Below are 17,500 nucleotides of genomic sequence, written 5' to 3' on the forward strand. Positions count from 1 at the left end.
TGGGTGATTCCAAAAGCTAATGAAGGGAGGAGGAAGTTAAAGAGCATTAGGGCCAGCTATTCAGCCCTGCAAGACTGCAGTGGCAAAACCAGCTCTGGATTTTGAAAAAAATAGACGTGGTAATGCTTGGTGAAAGTATGTACAGAGCTCCAGGTAGCAGCTTCTAGGATGTCCCTGGTAGGGACCCCTCTAAGAAAGGCTGTAGAGGTAGATGCAGCCCTGGTGGAATGTGATCTTATCCCCTATGGGGTAGGTTTTCCATGGTGCTTGCAGCAGAAATGAATGCAATGGGCTATCCATTTACAAATAGTTTGCCTTGAAATGGTCTTCCCCTCTGCCCCTGCAGCAAAGCCAACTAGCAGCTGTTCAGATTTTCTGTGAGGCTTAGTCATGTCCAAACAAAATCTAAGTTTTCTGTGCATGTCCAGAGAGTGCAGTATTCGTTCCCCTTTGTTTTGTGGATTAGGAAAAAAGTAGGCAAATGAATGGACTGATTTTGGGCCACACTAGACACCACCTTGGGCATAAAGGAAGGATTGGTCCTGAGGGAAACCCTGTCTGCATGGAAGATAATGAAGGATTCCACTGCCATGAAGGCCTGTAATTCAGACACTCTTCTTGCTGAAGTTATGGCCTGAAGGAAGGCTGTTTTCCAAGAAAGGAATTTCAACTCTGCTGTTGCAGCTGGCCCAAAGGGGGGAGAGTGAGCTTTTCCAATACAAAGTTAAGGTGCCAGGCTGCAGTGGGGGCTCTCCTGACGGGTCTTAAATTTTTGGCCCCTCTAAGGAATTGTTTTAGCAGGGGGTGAGAGAAGAGGGGTGGCTCAGTATTATAATGTGCTGAAATGGCAGAGGCATGAATTTTAAATGACGAGAAGGAAAGGCCCTTGTGGAGCATTTCTGTTAAGTACTGAAGAATAAGAGGTAAGGTGGGCAACGTTGTGCTCATCCCCTGAGTCTGGCCCCAGGAACAGTATCTTTTCCACTTTTAAGCATAGGATTTTGTAGTACTAGGCCTCCTTGCCACCAGAACGACATTTAGCACCTGAGGGATGCTATTGGAGAGCTCAAGGAGTTAGCCAGGCTGCAAGGTTCAGGGTTTGAAGTTCAGGGTACAGAATCTGGCCCGCCTGCTGGGACAGCAGGGAAGGGGTCTGAGGCAGGTGCCAATGTTCCAGCAGTGTCATACTGTGCAAGAGGGGGTACCAGTGCTGGCACAGCCAGTCTGGTGCAATCAGCATTGAACTTGGCTTGTCCTGTTTCATCTTTAGCAGAACCTTCAAGAGGAGAGGCAGATGGAAAAAAGCATAAATGGAGAGGCTTTTCCAGATAAAGGACAGGGCATCCACTTTCCAAGCTTGAGTGTGGAGAGTCCTTGTGCAGAATTTGTTCAATTGGTAGTTCTGAGGGGAGGTAAACAGGTCTACCTCTGGAGCCTCCCCATTTGTTCCTCAAGAGGTTGAATATTTTTGGTTCTAGTTTCCATTCGTGTGGGTCCATGAGATTTCTGCTCAAGTCATCTACCAGTGAATTTAGCTTGCCTGGCAGGAATTGAGCTTGTAAGTGCACTTGGTAGCTCAAGGCTGTGTTCCCCAGAGCCATGGCTAGTCTGCAGAGAGGGTACGAGTGGGTTCCCCCCAGCTTGTTTATGTACCACATAGCTGTGGTGTTGTCTGTCTTTGCCAATAGTTGTCCTGGAAGAATGCGGTCTTTGAAGGCTGTCAGGGAATTCTGTACAGCTAACATTTCTTTTTGATCGATATGCAGGTGCATCTGTCTCGGGTTCCATTTGCCCTGAATGCACTGCCCTGCCAAGTGAGCCCCCCATGCATAGTCTGATGCGTCTGTTGTTAGGGTTTGGGTGGCATGGGGTAGAGTGAAAGGGAGCCCTGTGTTGTGGTAGCAGGTCTCTGCCCACCAAAGGACCTCTGTCTTTATACAAGAAATGATATGAATCATTGATTCCAGGTCCTGAGAATGTTGACACCATAGGCTTTTTAGATACCATTGTAGTTTCCTCATATGCAGTCTTGCATATGGAATTAGCAGAATGCAAGAGGCCATGAACCCCAGGGCTTGCAGAATTTTCCTTGCAGATAGCTGGGGTTTTGTGGCCAAAAGTTTTAAGTAGGTTGCCAAATAAACTTGTTTCTCTGGAGTAAGGAAAGCCATCTGGAAAGTTGCTCCCAGGAATACAATCTATTGGCAGGGTACTAGGTGAGATTTCTTTTCGTTTATGGTGTACCCCAGTGAGGTTAGAAGTTTCTTTATGAATGCCAGATGTTATAATAGCAAGTCCTGGCTTTCTGCCTGAATCAGGCAATCGTCCAAGTATGGGTATATCTGAATATTTCTCTGCCTGCAAAATGCAATGGCTGGAGCTAGACACTTTGTGAATATCCTGGGCGCAGTAGATAAGTGCATGGAGCCTGCCCTGAGGCATAGGTATTTCCTGCAAGATTCCCTTATTGGAATGTGCAGGTAAGTTTCCTTTAAGTCTAAAGTTGCCAGCCAGGCATCTTTGCCCAGCATAGGAAGACGCTGTTGAAGGGTTAGCATTTTGAATTTTGGAATTACCAGAAAGGTGTTTAGAATAGAGAGGTCCAGGATAGGACGCCATGAGCTGTCTTTTCTGGGTACTAGGAAAAGTCTTGAATAAAAACCTTGTCCCCTATGTTCTGCTGGGACAGGTTGAATAGCCCTGATACTTTGAAGAGAGAGAACCTGCTGTTGGGCCTCCACCCACTGATTTGGGGGTAGGTCTGGCCAACCATACTGGGATGGTATTGTGTGGAAGTGGAGTCTGTATCCTTGGGAAACTACGTTCAAAACCCATTTGTCCTGGGTAATGGGTTCCCAGTTGTTTGCATGCGGGGCAAGCTTTCCTCCTAAGGGAGCAGGCAGCTGAGCAGGGCTTGGAAGGGTTAAGGTTAAGTCATTGTGCCATTTTTCCATAGGGGGTGGCTTACTACACCCTGCTTTGGAAGTGGGAGCCCCCCACTGCTTAGGTCTGTGCGCAGCCTGAGACTGTAGCCTAGGTGGTCTGCTGTTCCTGGGTTTGGACTGAGAAGGCCTGGAAGAGACTGGAAAGGACCAATTCTTTGAAGGCCAATGCCTCCTAAATCTGGGAGACTGTACTTGTAGGAAATCTTTAACAGTTTGCATAGATTTAGCTTTTTCCTCCATCCTTTTGAGGACTTCTTCTGCGTTGCTGCCAAAAAGGCAGTCTTGGTTTAAGGGAGCATCCAGTAATTTAGCTTTAACATGATCTGGCAAATTTTGCTCCTTAAGCCAAGCATGCCTTTTAAGTACAGACCCAGTGGCAGCAGCCCTGCAAGATGCTTCTAAAGCATCAAAACCACATTGCATCATTTTCTGTTTAAGTCATCCAATAATATGCTGCTGATACTTTAACATATGATACTGGCAATTTAAAGCCCTAATGGCCAAAGTAGCAGAAGTGCATACCTTCTTACCCCATCTGTCTAAGTCTCTAGAATCTCTGTCAGAAGGGGTAGGATTATTGGCAGCAGTAGCCTTAATGCCTTTTGGTCCTTGGGAAATGGTTTCTGGATTCGCAGTAGGATTCTTGGAACTTGTGAGAGTCAGGTACTCTGTAATACCTGTCAGGTTTTCTGGGAGCTGGAGGTAAAGTGTCTGGGAAAGGCTAGATTCCAGGAAAGCATCATCTACAATGTCAAGAACAGGAGGGATAGCTAAAGGCCTGTGTTGAAGAAGGAGTAAGAATTCCCTAAGCCTCTTTTTGGAGTCAGAGTAATCCTGGCTTTCCCAGAGGAAATGCTCCCTAAAAGTGTGCAAGGTTTCACCAAAAGAAAAAAATCTTCTGGAGGGGAAGCATAGGGAATGGAATCATCTGCATCAGAATCCTCATAGGTAGATAAGGGCAAATCCTGGTAATCAAAAGGAACAGAAATCAGAAGGAAAATCAGTTCTAAGTCTCTTAGAGGGGGAAGGCTGGCTTCCCCTTATTAAGGTAATAAGGTCTTCTTTCATTCTAAGCACTTGTTTTTTTAGACATATGGGCCTGAGCCTGCGGTTTGGATGTCAGTTTCCTAGGCATGGTGTGAGTTTTAGGCCTGGATGAAGACTATGGCGTTGGTTTAAAACGCAAGTCTGTAGGCCTGAATACACCCTCAGAAGCCGGTGCCTGCACAGCGGCTCCGGACCCATCCAAGGTAGAGACATCCACAGGTTCCATAGTCAAAGAAGCATCTTGCGGCACACCGGACTCCGAATGGGTCTGAGTAGAGGCCTGCGAATCTGAAGTAGCAGGTATCAGGGGCTACGAAAGTGCCTCACTGAGTACCGGTGGACTGGCGAGGGCGACTAGCTTAATGGAAGCGTTGTTAGCAGTTTTGGACCTATGCGGTCTGTCTCTGTCTTTATCCTTATGTTTTTTCGGAAGATTGGTAGTTGGATGGCCTAACAAAGCCATTTTGGAGTACTGAAACCGAGTACCAAAATAATTTGCTGTAAAGATAGCCCAACGACGAATAGTTCAGGGGTTGAACAAGGCACAAAATCGACAGCGAGGGACGTTGTGGTCTGGGCCTAAACAGGGAATGCAGTACGAATGAAAATCTTTATGAAGTATTTGCTTTCCACAGGTAAGACAATTGTTAACTTTTACTGACATCGGTTGGAGCAAGAAAAATGATCTCCAACAGGGTACTTATCTTTTTTTTGAAGACTTCGGTTCTGAAACTCGAAAACGGAAATTTCAGGAGTTGGCCGACCAGCACTTGCAAACTCCTTCTGCTTCAGGCACCACAAGGAAAGAAAGACTGATGTAATGGCGTCAGCTGCATGTTTTATACCCCTGATGACCTGACGTCATATTAGAAGAGACAGAATCTGACGCAGGAATCTAAAGACTCTAGTATTCAAGCCGGCTGAGGGCTACCTGCAGGCAGATAACCCAAATGTGATGACTGCAACAGTGAAACACGAAGAACATCATCCGTTTTGTTTTCTAAGTATATTATCAAAATGTTCTATGACTTAAACATAAATAAAATTATAGCACCTTAACACAGATGTCTTTAGCTAAATATTTCACTTATAAAAGCAGAAAGAAGCATACCTGCATTACTTGCATTCCCACCCTCATATTTTCATATTGTTAAGTATTCAACTATATCTCACCAAGTTACAACCAGACAATGATTCAACAGGATGAAAATAACCAACCAAATTTTAAACACTGTCAGACAATCAACAAAAATCATTTTACACATCTACCATGTAGGGGATTTTGCCCATCCATCACTATATTTACTTATACATACTAACCCCACTGACCTGCAACCATAGAGAAAACAAAAAGTCACTAAACAAAAGAGGAATTCACTGCCAGCCCAGACTAAGGAATGGCACTGGCAATTACCTTCTATGAGAAAATATTAATTGGTGAGGTCATGTTATGAACTTGACCACTTGTTACCTTGTTGACTTTATACTTTATCAGTAGTAGAGAAGCTACTGCTAAGCCACAATCCCTTAACGGAGGCTACTAAATATGATTACAGACTAGACTACGACTACTGCAAATAGTGACAGTTTTTTTCTTATTTGAATACAATACTAAGAAAAACAAAATTACTGTTTAATAACTTAAAAGGACTTTTGCAAAAGTAGTTTTGATTAGTTTAAACAGATTTTTTTACCACAAAATTAAAAATTCACTCTCCCATTTAAAAGTACTTAAAAGTCCTATGGCAGTTATTAAAACATGTTTTCCTATCTTTACAATAATTATTTTTCAGTAAAATTCAAATTTCTGTCATAAAAATAAATGTGGAAGGTTTTCTCCCAAAACGGAACTTATTTAAGGGAGGAATGGCATGATGGTTATGAACCTTACAAACACAAAGTGCATGGTTGATTCTCACATGGGTAATTGGCTAGGCTTAAAATGGCCCACAAGGGCAGTTAACCTAGTAGTAATCCACCAACCTAATCCATGAACTTAATCTATAAATTTATTTAGCAATGGAAAACCTTAGCAGACCACTGATCATCGAAAGACCCCAAAAGAAGCTCTATTCTGTGGAAGGATAGCCTGAAGGGCTTGGCACCCATGCCTGGCTTTTTAGTCATCTTAGCTCAAGCTGACTGACAGTATGAGCATGTGGAAGGTTCCTGAAGCATTGGAGGCTGACTGGCTGTTGTAGCCTATGCAGGACATAAGTCATATTGCTAAGGCTACTGCCACAGTGATCCTAATGATGAACATTACCTGTTGCCAAACAGAGAAATGAAGAGCCAAAGTTTGGGGAAGACTTAAGGTTGCAAGGGTGAGAAGAAGGGGTTTCAATTTGTAGATCATCATTCAGACTTGGACTTTCCCAGTTTCTGGGAAGCTGCTCCCTTCTTTTTAAGGTTTGTTGCCATTGTTTTTGGAATGTTTGTTTTCCAGAAGTTTGCTGAATCTACTTAAGGATCCTAAGTTAGGGTGTAAATCTTTTAACAAACTTGGAGAAGGAAGGCTGGAAAAATCTGAGCCACCCTTTATATCCGTTTCCCTCACTCATCACACATTTTCAGGACCTCAGCAGCTGATGGCCCAAAACAACCTTGCTATCAAGGCAAGAATTCAAAATCCCAGTTTTAACATCCTCAGGCAAAGTTTGAGAATGTAACCATAACAGACATAGTAGCTGCTGCTCTAGAAGAGGCATCAATTGAGTCATAAGAACACTTCAAAGAATGTTTGTTACTTAAGACACAGAAGCAATAATAGAATTCAGAGAAGATTTGCACTCGGGAGAAACAGTGGCAATAACGTTACTAATATTCTCAAAGGAAGCAAACACAACTAACATGTGAGCTTGACAATTAAGAATCCTAATAAGAGTAGAAGAATATTCTCTTTCCTCATATCTATCAAAAGCTTTCCCACCTTTACCAGAGGTCGTGGAATTAGGATTTTCTAAATGTTTAGCTGCAGAAGGATTTACCAAGCACTGCAGGGTCAGATGTAGGATTAGGAAAAAAAAGAATTTGAAAGACTGAGGAATTTTAAACAGTCTACCTTATCCCTGCTGCATATTGTAATAAAAAACATCCTCCAAAGCTGTAAGAAAAGGAGAAACCAGGCTTATGGTGAGGAAATTCCAACTGAGTAAATCATAATATTTTTCACCAAAAATGGAATGCTATTATATTAACAATGAAACAGTTGATTCATCCTAGATATGTTTTCAGAAAAAGTTGATTCTTCCAAGGGACAATCAGAAGAAATAATTTCCTCAAACTCAGAATCAGCTTCCTGGGGAGAAAAAAACAGAAGTTGTTCCCTCACACTCATTCCCTTGTACATCATTCTGGGAATCTTCACAGAATGAACATTTTTTTTCTTATCAGTAAATCCAGAAAAAGAAGGATTAAGAGCTTAAACTAAGCCAAGAGCTAAGACCAAAAATCATCCCTGTCTAATGCAGCTGACAGGAGAAGATAAATATTTAACTCTTTGCTTTGTTTTGACATGAATAATCAGAGAAATAGACTGGCTCTTGTCATGGACATCACCCCAGGAAACCGGCACCTCAATATGGTGAGAAAGCAAAGTTTTCCCTGTTTCTTCCTCAGAGACCAACAAGAGCGGCTCTTCCATGCTCACCAAGGACATAACAGCTGCAGAGCATATGTCTAATCCTTAAGTCCATGGTGGCTGAAGGGACTACAAAAACACAGAATGGGCAGCTCCAGAGGGAAACAAGGAAGAAGATAACTGGCCTGAGGAACCAGAAACAATCAGTGCAGTCACCCATCTGTGGTGGAGGCAAGTAGTAGCCTGCTGAAGGGACAGAGGCTGTCTGGAAATGTTCTTATTGTGACCACAGGAATGAAGAACCATGGAACTGGTAAGTTATTGCATAGCAAGGCCAAGAAGGAAGCCTGAACCCCAGATAAAACTGACTGTAGCAGTCAGTAAAAGGCAAGTATCAAAGAAGTAGGTTTTCACCCAAAAACACCATGACAAGCAAAATACACACTTGCCCCATCCCCTAAAAAGAATTCATAAAACTTTTCTCAAAAAAAAAAAAAAAAAAAAAAAAATGAGAGTAAATGTTAGAAAAATAATAAACGCCAAACAGTACTTCTGGCAGCTCACTGCAGATGTATTCAAAACAATAAGATGCCAATAAACAGGATCCAATAAAACGTTTTTAATGAAAGATAGGTAAGCGCTTTCACAAATATAATATTTGCTTCATCAGACCTTCACATATAAGAAAATCATTTCCTTTAAATACAAGGACAAAATTCAAAACGTCCAATCATGTAGCATTCTCCATTACAACATATTACTTAGCAAGCAAATCTCGGTGTTTATACGGAACAGCAGCATCTTTCAATGTGGAATTATACTTTTTCTAGTTAGAAAAATGTTTACACTATAAGTAACAGAAGAACCACAATATGTCAACTGACAGTAGTCGTATAATGACAGTCCAAAGAAACTTTAATTTCTACCATGAAATAAACAATTCTATTTTAATAAGTACTGCGGTGGTGCAGCGTTAGCGTTGTTGTCTCACAGCAAGAGGTTCTCCCGTTCGATTCTCAGCTAGTGTGTGGGGAGTGCCTTCTGTGTGGAGTCTGCATTTCCTCCTCGCGGGTCGAGTGGCGTTCCAAAAGACATGCGTGAATGGGTGTGCCTTCGTTGAAGGTTGGGCGTCGAGCTGGCAACTCGGCACCGTGAAAATCTACTGCCAATCATTAGCAGACCGGAGTTCCGCTGTGGCGACCCCTAACCGGGAAAAGCTGAAAGACAACAATAACAACTGTTTCAGTCAGAAAATTAGTTGTAGAAGGTTGTTTTCTTAAAAATAATTTATCTGCCCAGAACTGAGGAAATGCTAGCTGACCATCAATCCTCAACAACACTGAACAGACATACTCTTCTGTGATAGTAAAACTCTGAAAAGCTTGCCACACAGAACACTGATTTTCTCCAGCTCGGCTTCAGCTCTCAATGCTCTAGGCATGTAGAAGGTACCCTTAAGCTTTGGAAGCTGACCTGATGTTAAATCCTAGGCGGGATATAACCCATACAGCTAATGCTACAGTGATTAAATGATGAACATCTTCAGCTACAGTGATGGACCCCATCCTACAGGAGATTTCTGGTACAGTCTCAAAAAAAAAAAAGGGGGATACTGAGCTCAATATGTATGTTCCAACTTCTGGCAATCTTGTTAATAGTAGTCAGTGTTTTCCCACCCTTGCTTAGTAAGACTTTTCCGGAGGCACTAAGCTTGTTTGCCAAAATAAAACCTATATTGCAGCATCAAAAATACGCAAACAGTACCTCAGAATGCGGCACATCAAGATGAGAATTCACTTGCAGGGGCACATCCTTGTTTAAAGAGCATTTTAGTGCTGCCAGCTATCCCAGTTAGGCTTTGCTGTCTTTCTGAATATAATACACACTGTGTTTTTTTTCCTTTTCTCTGTCACTCACTTGCACGAGAAGCAATGATTTTTTCTGCTGTACCAAAGAGGAATCATGTGGAATGTTACTGGGCATGGTGAGTATTCAGAAATGGGTGCAATTCAGAACAAACGGGCTGCATTTCTAAGCAATCCATAACCATATCCAAAAGCACTGGTCTTTTGTGAAGATCATCCAAGCTGGGGCAAATTCAGTTAGGCACCCACCTCCTTCAAGACTACAATAACTGAGCCTGTAGAGATGGCCTTCTGGGAAAGGGTTAAAGACTGCATGACACTTAACATCTTCCTTTAACGGGGGGGGGGAGGCTTTCTTCTTGGTGTTGGGTTTGGCTAGGTTTAAAAGAAGCTGGATGCCATGTTAGTCAACAGTAATGAAGGGTTTTCAGGAGGTAATTACATTTTGAGGACTGCATGAGCAAGATCAATGATCTGATCCTACCAGGACTGGAAGAAAAGGATCTCGCCTGGAAGGAGGCATCCAAGATGGCTTCCCACAGCTGCTCTTTGATGGAAGCAAGACTCAGGCATACACACCTGCAGACATGCATGCCTGAGCCAGCAGCCCTATCTACAATGCTAGTACAGTCAAAACTGCAGCATGCCAGATGGCAGCCCATTGTAAAGGCTGTAAAAAAAAACGTGACCAACTTCTTCATCAGCCAATACCCAGGGAGACTGAAAGCTTTTTCATCATCTGATTCACTGTAAAAGACTGATATGAAAAGATGAAACAGACCATGGGTGGAACTCCACTATGGGACAGAATGTAATCTTGCCTATCATGCCCATTGGAACTGACTTCTATCTGACATGATTAGGCATTATGGTGGTATGGTCTCTGTGTCCTGGGCTATACTGAAGAGCTCACATAACAATTTGCTCTATGATGCCTAGTGAGGTTATCACTCCAGTCATCTCAGATCATCAACAGGACATCTGCCCTCATTCCAGCTGATGAAACAATATCTTGTTGATTACAGGCTGCACACACTACTGCCTTGACCACTGTCTCTAAGTGGGGTGCCCCAAGTCTCTTCCTACGCAGATACTGATGCATTTCTTGGGGAAGGAATGGGGCTTCAGATTAGTTCATAGTGGATTTCTTCAGTCTTAAGCTTTCTATAAAGAATGGGGTTATCCAGCGGACTGCTGTATGAAGGAAAGGTGTGAATCTGTACATGTCTTAGACATAATGACCTCCAAGTCAAACAGAAGGAAGCAGACTCTTGTCTTCACAGTTTCAGACTGGTGTGGAGGTAGAAATGAAAGGATGACATACATAGAGACAACAAATGTGCATGCCAGCACTTATATACATACCTAAGAATGGTGACAATGAGACCTGAGAAACTTTCACTAGGTCTGGTGCTGGTATCAGGTCAGTCATATTGTATCCACACCAATGATGATAGGTCAATAATCATCATCATCATCAGCTCCCCTTTTCTCATCTTTTACATAGGGTTGAGGGGTCACATCAGCTGTCAATATCTTTCTGAATTCTATATCATTCTCTTAGCGTTTTCAATGGTCATTCCTGATTTTTACAGGTCTTCTCTTATGCTATCTAACCATCACTTTGCTAAATGCTCTTGTTCTCTTTTGCCTTCCTCCTGCCACTCCCAATTCTTCACCAAAGTATCTTCTGCTTTCCTGCACATGTGCCCAAACCACAGTAATATGTTCTCTTAGACATTCTTTGCATCTGGAACTAATTTGGCTTCTGCTCTGAAGTCCTCATCTTTTCATCTCTTTCAGAGTTTGTAACCATCCATCTCAGGCACTTCATCTCAATCACTGCTGACTTCCTCAACTACCCTGCTTTCACTGTCCATGTTTCTGTACCATATAGTAGTACTACTAGCACCACTATTTTGTACACCTTACTTTTCAGTTTCTTTCGTATTCTTCTCTCACTACCCTGACACACTGTGTCAGATGGCTGCAGTCCCTTTGATTCTAGATGTGATGTCCTCATTCAAACTTCCGTTCTCCTAAAGCACCCCTCTCAGACACTTAAAGCTATTCACCTATTCCACTGTCTTCCCCTCTATATCAACTTTCATCTTCTATGGATTTTCCCCATTTGCTGCCATGACAACTATCTTGTGTGTACTCAGAGTTTCATCCCACGAGTCTTCGGTTTAGCAATCCATTCCATAACAATTTACTGAAGTTCTTGTTAAGAGTCTGCTTGTAATGCCACATCATCTGCTTGCAGCAGCTCTGTTAATCGATCCCATCCAGTATGCTTGCTAATTTAGCCATCACCAGTATGAACAGCAGTGAGGCCAAAGCTGAACCCTGATACATACCCACTCCCACTGGGAACCCTTCTTTAAGTCTGAACACTGCTTGAAGTTGTGTCATTGGGTCCTTGTACACAGACTGCACCAAATCTACAAATGTTTCTGGGACTTTGAAGCATTGTAGGACTGCCCAAATCAGCCTTCTTGGGACCTTGTCATATGCTTTTTCTAAGTCTAGTTGAACTCTTTCCTCATCTTCTTCTCAACCATCGGTCTTACTGCAAACAGTGGGTCAGCTGTGCTGCATACTGATGTGCATTCAAACTGCTTAACTCCCATCTTACTTTCTACTACTCTGGGCATTCATTTAATAGTCATCCTCTCCACCGCTTTCATACAATGCAGCAGGAGTATGATACCCCTATAATGCCCGTGGTTGTGAGTGTCCCTTTGTTCTTCTACAATGAAACTGAAATGCTTGTTCTCCAGTCATCTGGGATGTGCCTTTCTCTAAAACCTACTATGAGTACCCCCTGGAGCCATTTCTCTACTAACTCACCCAATAGCGTTATCATATCTGCCATGATCTCATCTGAGCCTGCTGCTTCCCCAAACTTCATTTCCCTTAGTGCTGTTCTTACTTCTCTAGGATGGGCATCAGGGGGGAGCAACTATGTTATCATCAGTGCTGAAGTGAAGGAGTAACACTACGACAATTCGGTATTGATGCAATGCCAGTACTCACTCATTTAAACCATTTTAAAACTTGTGTGTCTGTGAGCGAGAGTTGGAAGAGTTAATTATGTATTTGTTTGCTTGTTTATTTATTTATTTTTGCTCTTTGCTCTCTACATTTGCAGAGACGTTGCCCAGGGCACCAAACAAAAAAGCTACTGGTCTGCTAAAGAACAGTGACATTTTTTGTTTCCTGAATATTTAGTCTTGTCTTTCGGCTTATCCCAGTTAGGGGCCGCCACAGCGGAACTCTGGTCTGCTAAGGTTTGGTAGTAGATTTTTACGTGCCGAGTTACCAGCCCTGACGCACAACCTTCAAAGAAGGTACGCCCATTCACGCATGCCTCCACACAGAAGACGCACTAGCTGAGAATCGAACGGGACAACGTCTTGCTGTGAGGCGACAACGCTACCGCAGCACCACTACCACGGGATGCTTCCTGAATATTTAGTAATTTTTTTTTATATTTAATCGTATTGTTGTTACCTGCTGAAATCTATCTCTACCTGTGATCCTAGAACTGCAAAATACTCCTATTCAGTTATGGGATATATATATATATATATATATATATATATATATATATATATATATATATATATATACTAATTTTGAGACTACAGTATTTCAGAATATCCCCCCCCCCCCCCCAATCTGAGATACAATCACTATGGGCAGAGGGCAGTACGACTGCAAGTCATCTAACTGGTGCTGCTCAAAGTTTGGCAACTTTTGCCAGAGGTCTGGAGAGATCCTAATGAAATGAAAAGCATCCACTTCTAAAATTAAAAATAAAGTACCTTGTGAGTTTCCTTTGCACTTTGCTGACTGTATTTTATAATTTTGTTGATTTTCCTGTATTTTTCTGCACTTTAAAAGAGCTGTTTTGTTGCTTTAAATAGCTAGTACATAGCATAGACTAGATTCAGATCTGCAGAATCAAGTCTGTACTGTTACACTTGAGCACTATTACAGTCATCTTACATTAGGAGGGCCCTGGCTGCATGTTTGTGGTAGAAGTGTGTCGTCTGAGTCCCATCTGAGTTGGAGATTACTGTAGGAAAGCTCATTGTGTGTTTTCCCATTGGTAGTTTAGCTTAAAAGTGTTTAATTTTGCCTGTATTTAAGCCTTGCATTTGTGAGTAGATGCACACAGCAAGACAGAGTTCAGCAGTGCCCTGTATAGACACAAATACCTTGAAAGATAATTGTCTCCTAGACATCTGTTAGTGAACCCTCCTAAGCTTCCCTGCTGCATTGAGGGAGACTCACTTGTGCACCGAGAAGTGTTGCCATAGTTTTCACCCCAAGACTTGTTAATTTTAGAGCAAACTCTGGTCAAACTTGCTCACTCCCCAACAGTAGCTACTGTAAAAACCTGCCATAATGGATGGTAGGTTTTCAACCATTTCTCTAGCCAGCCTGATTGACGTGGGCATCCTGAGGCAATGTAGTAATTGCCTCATGTATACTGGCAACCACTTACTCCTAAAACAAACAAATACCCTATGTCAGAACTGTAATTACATTATGAAATTGGAATCAATTCTCTCACGTAACAATGAACCAGAGAGCAAACAGGTTGTCAGCAGACATACACCACCTATCACACAAAACAATATCGAAACACATAAACCCACATACATGGAGGTACTAAACAGAAGCCTACCACATGATCAGAGACCTCCCAAATGCAAACCACTTGCACACACACACACACACACACACACACACACACACACACACACACACACACACACACACACACACACACTGCAAAGCAAATAAAATCTACTACATATAACATCACACATACCAGTGTCTCAGCAAATAAGCCCATAAGGCAAAACACCTCAAAACCAAATGTCCTGGTCATAGGTAACTCCACTGTGAGACACACAGATGTCGCCCTCTCCAGGCTGGATAAAGAGAAGGTCAAGGTCAGCTGCCTGTCAAGTACCAGCAGCCACCAAATCATGCACTCAATCAAGTCGCTCAACAACAATTATCGTTATCACTCTGTCATAGTACATGCTGGGGTGAGTGACTTGAGAAATACCTCCGACTATATGAAAAAAGACATGACCAAACTCTCAGCTTGTGTGCCCTAGGTAAGTATGTCCCTAGACCTAAGCAGCATTCTACCTTCACCCTGGATGATGCTACAATATAGACAAAAAAATGACTGACTTCAACGATTGGCTTAGCTTCTGGTGTCAATCGATCCAGTATCTGTCAGGCTGGCAAGACATGGTTGACAGACCACACTGCTTTGCTAGAGATGGTCTTCACCTGTATCCTCTAGGCTTTCGGATACTGGAAAAGGTGCTTGCCTCACCCATAATGCCTTTTTTAGACAATGTCAAAACATCAACATTTTCGATGTAAAAAAAATTCACTTGAGACAAACTCAAGGTTATGCTGCTTAATGCTAGGAGACTAAAAAGGAAAATGCACTCCCTGGAAGCACTCTTCACCTTGGAAGATGCTGATGTCTGTGCAGTCACTGAGACATGGGTCATGGCTGCAGAGAGCACACCAGGCATGCAAGGCTACAATGCCTTCCACACATGAGTGTGAAAGTACAAAAGGTGGAGGTGTATCCATATTCATTAAAGGCAAAGATACCTCGGGACTGGTTAAATGGTATGACTATAAGTAAGACACCCTACCATATCTACATAGCTACAGGCCCCAACCATGAACCAAGAGAAGCACACCGCCTACCTGGACTTACTAGAGTCATTCACTATACAGCCAAACACTTTGTTCATGAGAGATTTCAACTATCCTGACATTGAGTGGGAAACATACACAAGCACAAACATGCTCATTCTGAGATTCCCGGACTCTGTTAATACAAATGCCCTGGAAGAGCTAGTCTGCACCCCCACAAGGGGCTCAAATGTCCTAGATTTAGTACTCACCACCATGGGGGTCACTGCAGTACCACCTATGTGTTGCCCTCCCTGATAAGGTCAGACCATAAATCTGTTTCGTTCAAAGTAATAATCAGACATGACACCCCCACAGGAGCAAAAAAACTGAAAAATTTCTCCAAAGCAAACTATGGTCTACTAGGCGATGGTATAGAAATTTTCAAACTCCGGCTAACACAGCCAACAATGACCCCTATGCAGAGGAGTACACAAATGCCCTGTATAACCCCCGAAAGAACTATACAGATTCAGCTATACCTGACTGGATGAAAACCAGGTCCTCCCAAAAACACAGGCCACTCTGATGGACCTCAAGTATAAACAGGTTATATAATATAAAGAAGAAACTGATGTCTAAGAACAAGGGGGAACTTACTCAGCAGAAGACGAATACCCTCCACAGCTTGAACAAGTAAATCAGATATCTTGCAAAGTCCTCTAAAATTAGTTAAGCAAAATTAGCATTTCTACCTAAGGATAATCATAAGGAGTTCTTTAGCTACGTCCGAAATCTAAAAGAGATTGCCCAACTATGTCCAGAATTATAGTGGAAGGCACCTGCTATACTGAACCTGCAGAAATTGCCAACCTGCTAGCTGACAGACTTGGCACAAACTTCACCCCCGTCCCCACCAGCCATACCCCAAAACAGATCTGACACCAGTCCTCTACCTAGTATCTCCAATGAGCAGGTCATATCCGTGCTCTCCAAGGCCAAAAACACAGCCTCTATATGATCAGACAACATCTCAAGCTGCTTACTAAATGATCTAAAACGACCTAGTGGAACGACTTGGCACCCTCTTTAACTTCAGCCTGAGCACTGGCTTTGCTCCAGCAGAGTGAAGAACAGCAACAGTAATCCCCTTACATAAAGGAGATCTAGCAGTCAACCCTGTGAACTACAGACCCATAAGCCTAACCAGCCTTATCTGCAAAGCCATGGAAAGAATCATCATGGATCTTATCAACTAGGACACAGGCTACCTCCAAACTCTTAACTCAACCCAGTCTGACTTTGTTTAGGGTATATAATACTTGTTGAACCAAGTGGACTTCTTCAAGAATGTCACCAAAACCCTGGATGAAGGCAAATAGTACATATTGCCTATCTTGACTTAGGTCGAGGCTTTTGACACAGTCCCCACTCAGGTATCATTGAGAAACTCTACCAGCTAAGGGTTAACCCATACATCACTAGATGGGTAGCCAACTGGCTCACCAACAGAACTTATGCTGTCAAAGCTAGAATTCCACCTCTACCAGTTGACCAGTTACCAGTGGCATACCACAAGGATCTGTGCTGGGCCCTCTACTGTTTGGAATTTATTTCTCGGAAGTCTAGCCAAAAGTAGATGCTCTGTGGCTTATCAAGTTTGCTGATGATTGCAAACTGGGTGCAATCAAACAATGTTAACATATTACAAAAGGAGCTAATACAGACAGACAAATGACTGATGCCAAAGCCATGGACTAAAACTAAATGCAAAAAAGGTCATTATTATCCTCTTTGGCAAAGAGAAAGTCCCTGCAAATTACAATACTGACAGCACCCCCTAAGCTCAAACCCAGTGGTGTGAGATTTGGGAGCACAGGTTAATAGCAATCTAAACTTTGATCACCATGCGTCCATAGCAGTAAGGAAAGCCTTCTACGTTGTGCATCACATCAGTAAGTGCATTGAATCCAGGACTATTGATGTTATACCTCCTCTGTACTCGACTCCTCTGTACTCGACACTCATCAGACCACTAATACAGTACAATGCTCCCTTTTGCATGTACCCCACCACATACCTGCAGCAGCTGGAGAAACTACAGAGGTTTCTCACCACGAAAAATCAAGGCCTCCAAAACATGACCTATGTGAAAAGCCTGAAAATCCTGTCACTCTATTCTGCATCCTACAGGCTGCTGAGAGGACTTGTGCTGGGTCTACAGAGCGGTCTATGACTCTGCCCTAATGGAAATGCTGCACATCTGCAAATCAAATGAAACAAGAGTCATTTGCTCCAGGGATCTCAACAAAGCCTGTGACATTAACAGAATATGCTGGAGAGACAGATATATATACCTCTCAGAGATTGCCACTCCT

At 42.7% G+C, this 17,500-nt stretch overlaps 1 protein-coding gene across 3 annotated transcripts in view; it reads right to left on the reverse strand.

Moving 5' to 3' along the window:
- ATP8A1 (ATPase phospholipid transporting 8A1) overlaps positions 1–17,500 on the reverse strand; it is a 3,191,789-nt gene that overhangs the window by 2,266,989 nt on the left and 907,300 nt on the right. The gene's annotated exons all lie outside the window — the stretch shown is intronic.

Source organism: Protopterus annectens, chromosome 2.part0, assembly GCF_019279795.1.
Source record: "Protopterus annectens isolate FY-2018-M chromosome 2.part0, PAN1.0, whole genome shotgun sequence".
NCBI lineage: Eukaryota > Metazoa > Chordata > Ceratodontiformes > Protopteridae > Protopterus > Protopterus annectens.